Below are 11416 nucleotides of genomic sequence, written 5' to 3' on the forward strand. Positions count from 1 at the left end.
CCCAACTGCCCCCTCTTGCTGGCCTGATCACCCCCAATTGCCCCCCTGCTGGCCTGCTTGCCCCCAAATCCCTCCCCACTGGCCTGATCACCCCCAATTGCCCTCCCCTCCTGGCCTGATCGCCCTTAACTGCCTCTGCCTTGGCCCTGCCACCATGGCTTTGTCTGGAAGGACATCTGAAAGGTCTCCTGGAAGGTCTCCCGGTTTAATTAGCATATTACCCTTTTATTAGTATAGATGCTGCAATTACCCAGACTGTGAAAATCAGTAATCAAACAAAAACAGATCAAATATGTCTTCAAAAAATTCAAGAGTTCAGAAATAGTCAACCCATGGTCATGTATAGAGATATGAATTTAAATAACAACTCAAGAAATGAAAATTTATGGCTTAAAAGTTTTATGGATTGTCCCTTATTCAGACTGGAACACAGTCTTTGAAATTCTGTAGGACTGTTGTGATACATCTTAGATGGGGAACAGAGATTTGTTTCATGATTCTGTCAATGGTCTTTGTCCATTTTTATACTTGTCCCCAAATCAAGCAATGTGTGTTCATATTCAATCTCTTTTTCTTAATATCCGTTCCTGTTCTCCATAAATAAAATGAGGTGCTCACAATGACAAATCCACTTATATGGTGGCGCCGTGGCACGGGCATGAGAAACGAGAAGCCACGTGTAACCTTTGCCAAAGCAGAGCCCACAGGCACGTATTCGCATGTATCTCCTCCAAGGTCTTCAGTAAAGACCACTGGAAGGCTTGGTGGGGGGCAGCATGGGCAGGGTGGAGAGGGCCAGTGGGATTATAAAAGGGGGGACAACTGTAATACTTTCAACAATAAAGATAAATTTTTAAGAGACTGTTAAAAAGCATACTAAACTATGATTGTCTTTTTTGTTAGTTGCTGCAGTTAAGCTGGGGAAAACTAATAATAATTTATACTCCAGTGGCAGTTATGTCCATTATTCATCTCCTCTGCTAATTAATCCCTGAATGTTCCTTTGATTTTCTTAAAAATCATCATATGAAACATAATTTCAATAAAGTATAATATATATGTAGAAGAAAGGCTGAACTAAAACATCAATACTATACTGAAAGTTGTGATCTCAGATGAATGCTGTCTTCTGTATAAATTTTATCCATTTTCCAAATTTTCTACAGCAATCATCTATTGGTTCAAAACTCAAAAAAATGAGAAAATTTAGTAAGTGCCAATAATTTTTATTTCATATAATGACAAATTTTTTAAATGAGTTGTATCTCAGTTTATTTATAGATCCAGAGACATAGAGGCATGAAGCAGACTGATGAGTCTCAGAGGGAAGGTGGAGGAGGATGGGAAGAGATCAACCACAGAATTTGTACGCAGATATGCACAACCCATGGACAGAGACGAGAGGGTGGTGAGGGCCTGAGCGGGGTCATTGGGGGGAAAAGGGGGACATATGGAATACTTTCAATAATAAGACTTTTTTTACTGTTTTATTGCTTAAAGCATTACAAAGAGTATTACATATGTCTCCTTTTTTTTTTCCGCCCTTGACAATCCCCTGGCCTCCCCTACCCCCCAGTGTCTTATGTCCATTGGTTATGCTTATTCAATAATAAGACTTTTAAAAATTGAGTTGTACACTATTCTCACCTACACAAAAAGAAAGATAAGACGTACTAGGATACTTTGAAAGATGTTGACACAGTTGCATTCAATGAATGGTGGAATGATGAGTGATTTCTTTATTCCTTCTACTTTTCAACATTTTATTTTATGAAATAAACATGTACTAGTATATATTTCATATTGAGAGTAAAATCTTAATAACACAGGTACAAATTTATACGTTTTTACATGATTCAACTGATTATCCTACCATAAAACTTTCAAGGTTTTTGTCACAAATAACCTTCATTGTGACAAAAATAAAATGTAATTTCCTAAAATTGTTGCCTCGAATATTGATTAAAATTGATATGATTATGCATTAACATCGTATTTAGATTTTACCTGGAAGAAAAGGAGAAACTTTAACACAACTGCAGGGGGTTGGAAGCTCACGGAGCACCTAGAAGCCGCGAATGTAGAGACACTTCGACCCCTAAATGAAAAATCAAGCAAACATCGATTTTTCCTTTTTACTCTGATTTCATTTGTCATTTGTCAAAGAACTTTTGATCTCGAAAGTGCTTCAGCAAAGAAAAGGGCTGTGTGCCAGGTGATAAGACAGACAGGAGCCTTCATGAAATCAGCACCTGCAAAGAACAGACACTCCCTCCAGGCAGGTGCGGAGATGTCGCCAAAGTGCCGCGTTGGGTCCCCACAGGATTTCCTGACGCGGCAACAGACGCTACTGTCCAGACTAGAGCACCGATTCCCCGGAAACGACAAGATCTGAGGGGGGAGCGGCAGCAAGCCCACTCATGGGTGAGCGAGTGACAAGGGGGTATCGCAGCTGTGGCACCCTAACGAAACCAAGGGCTACTCCCATATTTCTTTTTTTCTTTTTGTAATCCTCACCCGAGGATATTTTTCCATTGGTTTTTAGGGAGAGTGGAAGAGAGAGGGAAGACAGAGAGAAACATCGATGTGAGAGGAACACATTAATTGGTTCTTCCAGCATGAGCCAGCCTGACCAGGGCCTGGGCCGGGGAGGATCCTGCAAACAAGGAATGTTCCCTTGACTGAAATCAAACCCAGGACCTTTTGGTCTATATCAGCGGTTCTCAACCTGTGGGTCGCGCCCCCTTTGGCGGTCGAACGACCCTTTCACAGAGGTCGCCTAAGACCATCCTGCATATCAGATATTTACATTATGATTCATAACAGTAGCAACATTAGTTTTAAAGTAGCCACGAAAATAATTTTATGGTTGGGTCACAACATGAGGAACTGTATTTAAAGGGCCAGAAGGTTGAGAACCACTGGTCTATAGGCTGATGCTCTATCCACTGAGCCAAACGGGCTACGGTGGCTGCTCCTCCATTTCCACAGTGGGGACCGTTTAACGTGACAAGTGGGAGTGATTTGTGAAATTTCCCTCCAGTGCTCCCCGGACCAGGGGTCTGAAGCTCACAGCGCTGCTCGCTTCCCTTGGGCCCTGGCCCTGAGTTGTGGGGGCCGGTGCCCACCACATCACGTCACAGAGCGACAGGCGGCCTTTCTTTTCACTCTCTGCCACTTTCCGGGGCTGTAAATCAGGGACGTGCAAGCTGGAAGAGCTGGCATATGCCCTCGCTTGAAGAGCAGATGGAGGCGCGGGGGAGGAGGGTTCCTGCAGGCTGGCTACAGGCAGCCCTGCCCGTAAAAGTGAGCCGTTCGCACTAATTTCTCACATAAATTACCGGGCGGCGGCGAGCGCCGGCCCATTCAGCAGAAAGCCCTTCATCTCGCTGTCAGAGGTCAGCTGGCCCCTTTAAATTGCAGGTATTTCTGAGCCATGGCTGTGTTTTCCCGCCGCACACTTTCCGGGCAGAGGGATCTGCATCGGAAAAAAAAAACCGGCGTTCGTTGTGGATGCGGGCCGCCTCCAAACATTCGGCCCAGCGCGTTAATGGCCAGGGGACCCTTTTCCTCAAGACTTCAAGACTGAGCTCTGACAATGAACCACAGAGGAATTAATAGTGGAACCAAAAAGCAGGTAAATTGTCACTTTTCTGGTGAAATGTGCCTTAAAATGCTAGGAAGGCCTGCTTCCCAAACCCGCACTCTGGCTGCCTGCATTGGCTGTGTTTTCCCACCGCACACTTTCTGGGCAGAGGCATCTGCATCGAAGAAAAGACCGGCGTTCCTTGTGGATGCGGCCGCCTCCAGACACTCGGTCCAGCGCGTTAATGGCCAGGGGACCCTTTTCCTCAAGACTCCAAGACTGAGCTCTGACAATGAGTCCCAGAGGAATGAATAGTGGAACCAAAAAGCAGGTAAATTGTCACTTTTCTGGTGAAATGTGCCTTAAAATGCTAGGAAGGCCTGCTTCCCAAACCCGCACTCTGGCTGCCTGCAGAGGACGCGAAGCCCGGACTCTCCAAGAACAGTCACGCTCCCTCATGGGAAACAAATTACTCAGCTCGGAAAGAAACTTGCCTATAAGATTTCAGACATCAGCACTGGCTTCCCCTGGGTGGGGTAGTCGATAAAGGTTTGGAATCCTCAAGATACTAAAACGTTAGAACCTGAAGCCACCAAAGGGCTGAAATATTTTTTTAAATATATTTTATTGATTTTTTACAGAGAGGAATAAAATGCTAGGAAGGCCTGCTTCCCAAACCCGCACTCTGGCTGCCTGCAGAGGACGCGAAGCCCAGACTCTCCCAGAACATTCACGCTCCCTCATGGGAAACAAATTACTCAGCTCAGAAATAAACTTGCCTGTAAGATTTCAGACATCAGCACTGGCTTCCCCTGGGTGGGGTAATAGATAAACGTTTGGAATCCTCAAGATACTGAAACGTTAGAACCTGAAGCCACCAAAGGGCTGAAATATTAATCCAACGCCATAGAATTCTGACAGCAATATACCGAAGACGATGGATCAGGTATCGCATCAGTGTGCCTTCCTTCAAAATGCAACAGCCTCTACAGACGGCGCGCTGTCATGGTTTGGGGCTGGTTTTAACTGTATGCAAACCAGTACACATTTCATAATAATTCTAGTCAGCAGCCTTTTCCTAACAGGGAATTATCAGTTACGTCCATGAAAACGGCCCCCTTGGCACAGTTTCTACAGTTCATGACACCAAGAACTGAAGACAGGAGAGCATACCAGAGAAAGGCTCTGAGTACAGTCACACACGAGTATTAGCAACTTGTGGGGCGACGCAGAATGGGAGGTGATGCCGGCCACCTTCAGGAGAAATGAGTAAGCATCCAGCCCACCTGTGCCCAGCGTTTTCTTTCCTTGGATGTTACAGGGGGACGCACATTTTTACTAGTCGTTGAGAAAAAGAAATGAACTTGTCATTTTGAACTTTAAGGAGATTAAGAAATGAGTAGCCTTTGGTAGAGCATGGACGTACAATATGAGGAGCGTTTTCAGGATAAAAGTGCAACCCACCGAAACTATCGCATATATCCCCAGAGACTTGGTCTCGGTGGCTAATTTCTAATCCGTATTAAGGTATTTCACGAGCATCCAAATATATTTATTTTAGTAATTATGACAAGGTATTTCTTAGAGCTCCCCATGAGACAGCCATGTCCAACATCACGTGCATGGTCATTTTTTCAGACTGGAAAGCGAGGCCGAGAGAGAGAGAGAGAGAGAGAGAGAGAGACAGACAGACAGACAGACAGACATGGCCAGTGAAGCAGCGTCAATGGAGGTCAAGGTGAGGGACCTGCTCCAGCAGGCTCACCGCCACCCACAATGCACTGGGCAGACGCTGCTGCTCTAGGCTGGGGCGGGGCGGGGGTGAAGGCATAGAATAGGGGCACAGACAGGGACCCCCGCCTTAGGGAACTCCAGGCTGCGCTGTCTTCCTGGCCTGGCTTTGCACCTTGTAGGCCCCTACCTGGTTTTCGTTCTCTTATAATATTTTAACTGTGTAAAGCAACGTGCAACCTTGTAGCAATAAGCTGGGGTGTCGATATAGAAATGAATGCATTTATAGAATTCACTGGTCAAAACATAGAAAAGTGTGTTTTCAGTTACCTACTTCACATTCATTAATGAAGTCACTTTTTAACAGAAAAACGAAGTCTTAGGATCCTAGTGTTAGTCAACCTGTAACTGTGTCATTACTACAGGAACCTCAGGGGGTGTGGGTGGGTGGGGAGGGGGGTTGCGTGCACCTCCCACAGGCCGGTGGGAAGACACACTTCAGGCAGAAAGGGAGGCTGTGTGAGTCCATTCTCACCCGCTACGCGCACCAGTTCTGGTTTTATTGAGTTTCTTTCAATATTGTTGGCTCTAAAGATCATTTACATGTCACACTAAAGATAAAAACCAAGATGCCCACTGCCCACCACGACACTGGGGACAAGGGCTGGCAGGTGCCGATGGGAGATCCGAGGCCAGGACAAGCCCGGTTGGAGCCCTCCCCCTCCTTAGACAATGTGAAGACTCGCGATTTCAGTTGCACTTGGCACAGGGCTAGTATCGCATCCTCATTTGGCTGGAGTTACGGGGCCTCTATCCTTTTACCCAAACTCCCTAATACCCGGCCTCCCCCCGCACGGTCCTAGCAGGTCAGTGGAGGTCACAGTCCGCGCAGGGCACGGTGGCTGGGCGATGGGGAAGGGGCTTCCAGGACATGCCCCAGCCAGCAGCCTCGGGACTGCAAGGGTGAGGCTCACCGGGTGCAGCCCCAGCTGGTTTCGTCTCCAGACGAAATGGTCTCTAATGCCGTTTCGTTGTTTTTAAAAACCCAGTGTGACTAATTTTCTCCAGCTTTCTCCCGGGATCTGCACACAAGTGGTTATTTTAAAATGACGTGTATTCCAGTGCTATTTTAAATCAATGGCTCAGAATCGCAATTTATATAAAAACGGCGACTCTCACAGCGCCACCTCTGACTCATGCGTGTGTCCCTCGTTAACGGTGCCAGTAACCGCTATTTCTTCAAGTTCATTTGGGTGACTCCGCCCAATGACACAGATCCTGTCCGAAACAGAGAACTCGGACGGGCTCCTGGCTCCTTCTCCTGGATCAACGCTGGAGGAGCTAGAGGGGGAACGTGGGGTCCCAGAAGAAAAGAGGAAAGGAAAGAGAGAGGGGAGGCGAGAGGAGGCAGGGCCAGGGGACTGGGAAGGAGAGGAAGGAGAAGCTGGAGCGGAGGGAGGATCAAAGACCTGAGGCTGATTTAAACTGATGGGGGGGGTATGCTGGGAGAGGGTTGTCTGGAGGCGGGAGAGAGGATGGTTTACAGGAAAGCAGTGCCAACACCCACATCGTTTCATATTCCCCTGTGACTCATGCTTTAATGTTGGCTTTTAGTGCAATTTAAACCTCCTCTCCAGCGAAGGACCCCCTTCTACACCCAGGCCTCCCTCCACCCTCCTCCGAGCGGAGGGGGAGACAACACCTGGACATTCTGCAAGTTTGTGTAACATTTCTTCTCTTCCAGGATGCGGCGCGGGAGGCCGCCTCTACCCCCAGCGCTGTCCTCGCGGTCTGAGGCCGACGACAGGAGTCAGGGATGCACACGGACACGCGCAAACGCAGACACAAGCTTCAGCGGCCCTTGGTCCCACCGTGACTGCTTTGCGAGGCAGCAGAAAGGTGTGCCCTGTGCCATTGCTGGCGCCTGTGCTCTGGACGTGGAAGCTACACGGACAGAACCAAGTCACGTTTGCTGGTGTCAGGACAGCCAAGGAAACGCAGAAAACGGGCAGGTTAGCCATGTTTAAGTAAAGGGTGTCCCAAAATTCACGCAAGAAGTAATTTTGATAGAAAACACAGGTTTATAATTAAAAATTGTAAATTTTTTATTGATTCATAAAGTATACAGTATAGGGTTATGTATGGAATAGGATGTCTGGTAAATGGATTATCATGTCGCCATAGCGAGCACCATTAACTGTTATTGCCTGATTTTCCATGACCGTTTTGCATAAATGTGGCTGAATTTCGTTGACACAGCGCTCAATTTCCTCCTTCAAGGCGTGGGTGGTTGTGGGCTAGTTGGCATAAACTATATGCTATTCCATACATAGCCCTATACTGTATACTTTATGAATCAATAAAAAATTTACAATTTTTAATTATAAACCTGTGTTTTCTATCAAAATTACTTCTTGCGTGAATTTTGGGACACCCTTTAATTATGAGGCGTTTTATGGCTTTAACCATCGCTAATCACAAATTTCTTTGCTATATTTAGAAAATGAATATTGAAAAATAAAAAAGCATTGGCAGAGCTTGCTGGTAGATTTCATCTTCTAGGTCAGATCTATTCATCTTGCCACTGACCTGTCCATAGACAATGTCACCACAAACATTTTGTAAGACTTTCTCGTATTTGCCAAGGAACGTGTGCTAAGCAAGGACGGCCATGACGACGACACACCATCAGCCCGATCTGCTCATTTTCACGGCGAGTCCCACCTCCCCACAGTCTTTTGTCTGGGTAGCAGGCTCGGGCTTTTTATGGTTTTTACTGCAATTATCTTAATCGAGAGCAGCGCTGTCTACTATGGTGACCATGTGGCCATTCAAATTAAAATTAATGAAAATTAGCATTTCAGTTCCTGGGTCTCCCTGGGCTCATTGCAAGTGCTTAGCGGCCGCATCTGCGGCGCAGCTCGGCGGCAGGGCCCTGGCACGGTTGAGCACTGCATTCCCTGCTGCGACCTCTGAGATTCCTCCAGGATCATCAAAGGGCACGGACAGCGGCCCTCGGTCTGCCCTACCGTTTGCAGGTGGAACAAATGGCCTTTTCCTTTTGATGTCAGTTCAGGATATGGGCTGAGAGACCTAAACGTGCATGGCCATCTGCCTGTCTCAAAGTCTCACTTCTATTTTCGGGACTCAGTATGTCCTTTACAAGACACAACCTCAGAGTCCTGTTGATGGTGGTTGGCCAGCCAATCCAGAGCCAGGAGCAGGGGGCCTGACACCTTGGGCGGGGCCTCCTCTGCCTCACGAGGGGGAGGAGCCTGAGATGCCACCAACCAGCAAGGTTCAGAGCAGAGACTCTAAGTCAGCAGTTCTCAACCTGTGGGTCGCGACCGGACGACACACCATCAGCCCTATCTGCTCATTTTCACAGCGAGCCCCACCTCCCCACAGTCTTCTGTCTGGGTAGCAGGCTTGGGCTTTTTATGGTTTTTACTGCAATTATCTTAATTGAGCAGCGCTGTCTACTATGGTGACCATGCGGCCATTCAAATTAAAATTAATGAAAATTAGCATTTCAGTTCCTGGGTTTCCCTGGGCTCATTGCAAGTGCTTAGCGGCCACATCTGTGGCGCAGCTCGGCAGCGGGGCCCTGGCCCGGCTGAGCGCTGCATTCGCTGCTGCGACCTCCGAGATTCCTCCAGGATCATCAAAGGGCAGGGACAGCGGCCCTATGTCCGCCCTGTCATTTGGCAGGTGGGACAAATGGCCGTTTCCATAGGCACCGAACTGTGACACCAGTTCAGGATGTGGACTGAGAGACCTAAACATGCATGGCCATCTACCTGTCTCAAAGTCTCCCTTCTATTTTCGGGGCTCAGTATGTCCTTTACAAGACACAACCTTGGAGTCCTGTTGATGGTGGTCGGCCAGCCAATCCAGAGCCAGGAGCAGGGGGCCTGACACCTTGGGCGGGGCCTCCTCAGCCTCATGAGGGGGAGGAGCCTGAGATGCCACCAGCCTGCAAGGTTCAGAGCAGAGACTCTAAGTCAGCGGTTCTCAACCTGTGGGTCGCGACCCCTTTGGCAGTCGAACGACCCTTTCACAGGGGTCGCCTAAAACCATCCTGCATATCAGATATTTACATGACGATTCATAACAGTAGCAACATTACAGTTATGAAGTAGCAACGAAAATAATTTTATGGTTGGGTCACAACATGAGGAACTGTATTAAAGGGCCAGAAGGTTGAGAACCACTGTTCTATATGCAAGACCCCTTCCTTGAAATGCACCCCAAAGAAGAGTCGCGGGCTCCTAGCAGGTACCGAGGGCCCCCACAGTGCACGTGCCAAGGAAGAGAGAGGAATATCAAGCCTGTGCTTCATCACCTCAGCGTCTCATTTCCAGGATTAAAATAGCACAACTGAAAAGTGTTCAGCACAACTTTAGAAGAGCGAGGTCTACGGGTCCCGGGATAAGACGTTTCTTTACAGGCACGCCATTCTCCTACCCGTGGCAGCAAATGCATTGCCTCCTCCTTCTCTGATGCTTCAGATCGCTGCATCAGTACCGCAGTCAATGGTTGCTTAAAAGAATTAATGACACTGGAAAAAGGAGAGCAGGTTACGTCCCTCCGGACTGTTGGATTAGCAGAGATACAGCAAAATGATTCCTTACATGTTATTGTCAAGATGAATTTTTTTCTAGTCTCATGACATTTCTAACAGTTACCCACAGGATTATTTGCGGTCAAAACACCTATACATTCTTTTTATTGATGTGATTTTTATGTCCTTTAATTACTTAAAAGACCAAAACCATTCACTTTTTTATAAAGAAATGTGGCATACTCGTTCTCATATTTAGGAACCTCCACTGTGTTATCTTGTGTAAAACAGTAAGTAGACAAACAAACATAATCAAATATAAACAAACCCCAAACCACGGTCAAGTGTTGGGAATATGTACTTACTAGTATGCTACAACTAAAATATGCACATTTTCACATAACTAATTTTGCATGTTAATAGAGATGATTAAAAACATGGTAATAATGTCCTTCATCATCCTAAAAAATGTGTGACAAAATTCAACAAGGACCCCTTCAGATTTCTCATGCCAAATAATTTGTAACAATTCTAAGTTCAATAACTGATTATCAGATGTCTGCTCAAGGTTTAGAAATGTTTGATAATTATATGAAAACACATACAGACATACTAGAAATAAGGCAAACAATCCGTTTTGTTTTTTCCATTAAAAAAGGAAGAAGTTAATACCAATGAGCCTTTCTAAGATAATTTGATGAATTCCTCAACTCGATCGTTTTACCTATTAGCATAAATGCATTTGCTACTAATTACAAACAATTCCTACGTTCGCCTTCAGACACTACCGTGGGCTTTTCAGTTAGATGGGTCAGTCGCCTACTTTACATGACATTTGGCAAAACCCTTTTATGTTCCTTACCCCGATGTCACACACACACACACACACACACACACACACACACACACACACACCACACACACACACACACGTTACCAGGCTTTTCTGTTTCCAGCCGAGAAGCCCTTCTGGCTGCTAAATCCCACCCAAAGCAAAGCCGTGGGTAACAAAAATAATCAACTAGAGGACGCCGGTGAGAGATGGCCATTCCTGTTCAAATTAAATGGAACAGCCTCCCCGGTTAAGAGATGGACGAGTTTTTACCAATAACCTCAGTGAGCCTTTGCGAGAGACGCGGCCGAATTAGACGGAGCCATTAGGCAATACATCTATTCTGCAGCCAATTAACCTTTTGTCAAAAAAGTGTCGGTGCTGCAAAGGTTCCTGCGGCGGAGGTCACCCTCACCGGGCACGCCTGTCAGCCACGCAGGCGACACGTCTGCAGGCGGGAGGGGCAGGGCTGGGCTTGCTCCCGTGACCTGTCCCCTTAGGGAATGAGAGCTTCCATTGGCAAGTGCCCCGGGGGACAGGACGTGTCTGGGGAGATAAATGGTTGTTGCTCTCCGAGCCCCGCCACCAGCTCCATCATTGATGGCGGCCTGGGACCGGCCGGCTGCCCGGTCTCAGAAAAGTGGAGAGGCCCCGGCACCAGGCAGTTCCGGGAGGCACCGCCCTCTGCCATGTGCTCCTCGGC

General features: G+C 47.1%; 1 protein-coding gene across 1 annotated transcript in view; it reads right to left on the reverse strand.

The window, feature by feature from the left end:
* PACRG (PARK2 co-regulated) overlaps window positions 1–11416 on the reverse strand; it is a 177881-nt gene that overhangs the window by 117582 nt on the left and 48883 nt on the right. The window lies entirely within an intron of this gene.

The sequence above is a fragment of the Myotis brandtii genome, unplaced genomic scaffold (genome assembly GCF_000412655.1).
Source record: "Myotis brandtii unplaced genomic scaffold, ASM41265v1 scaffold229, whole genome shotgun sequence".
NCBI lineage: Eukaryota > Metazoa > Chordata > Mammalia > Chiroptera > Vespertilionidae > Myotis > Myotis brandtii.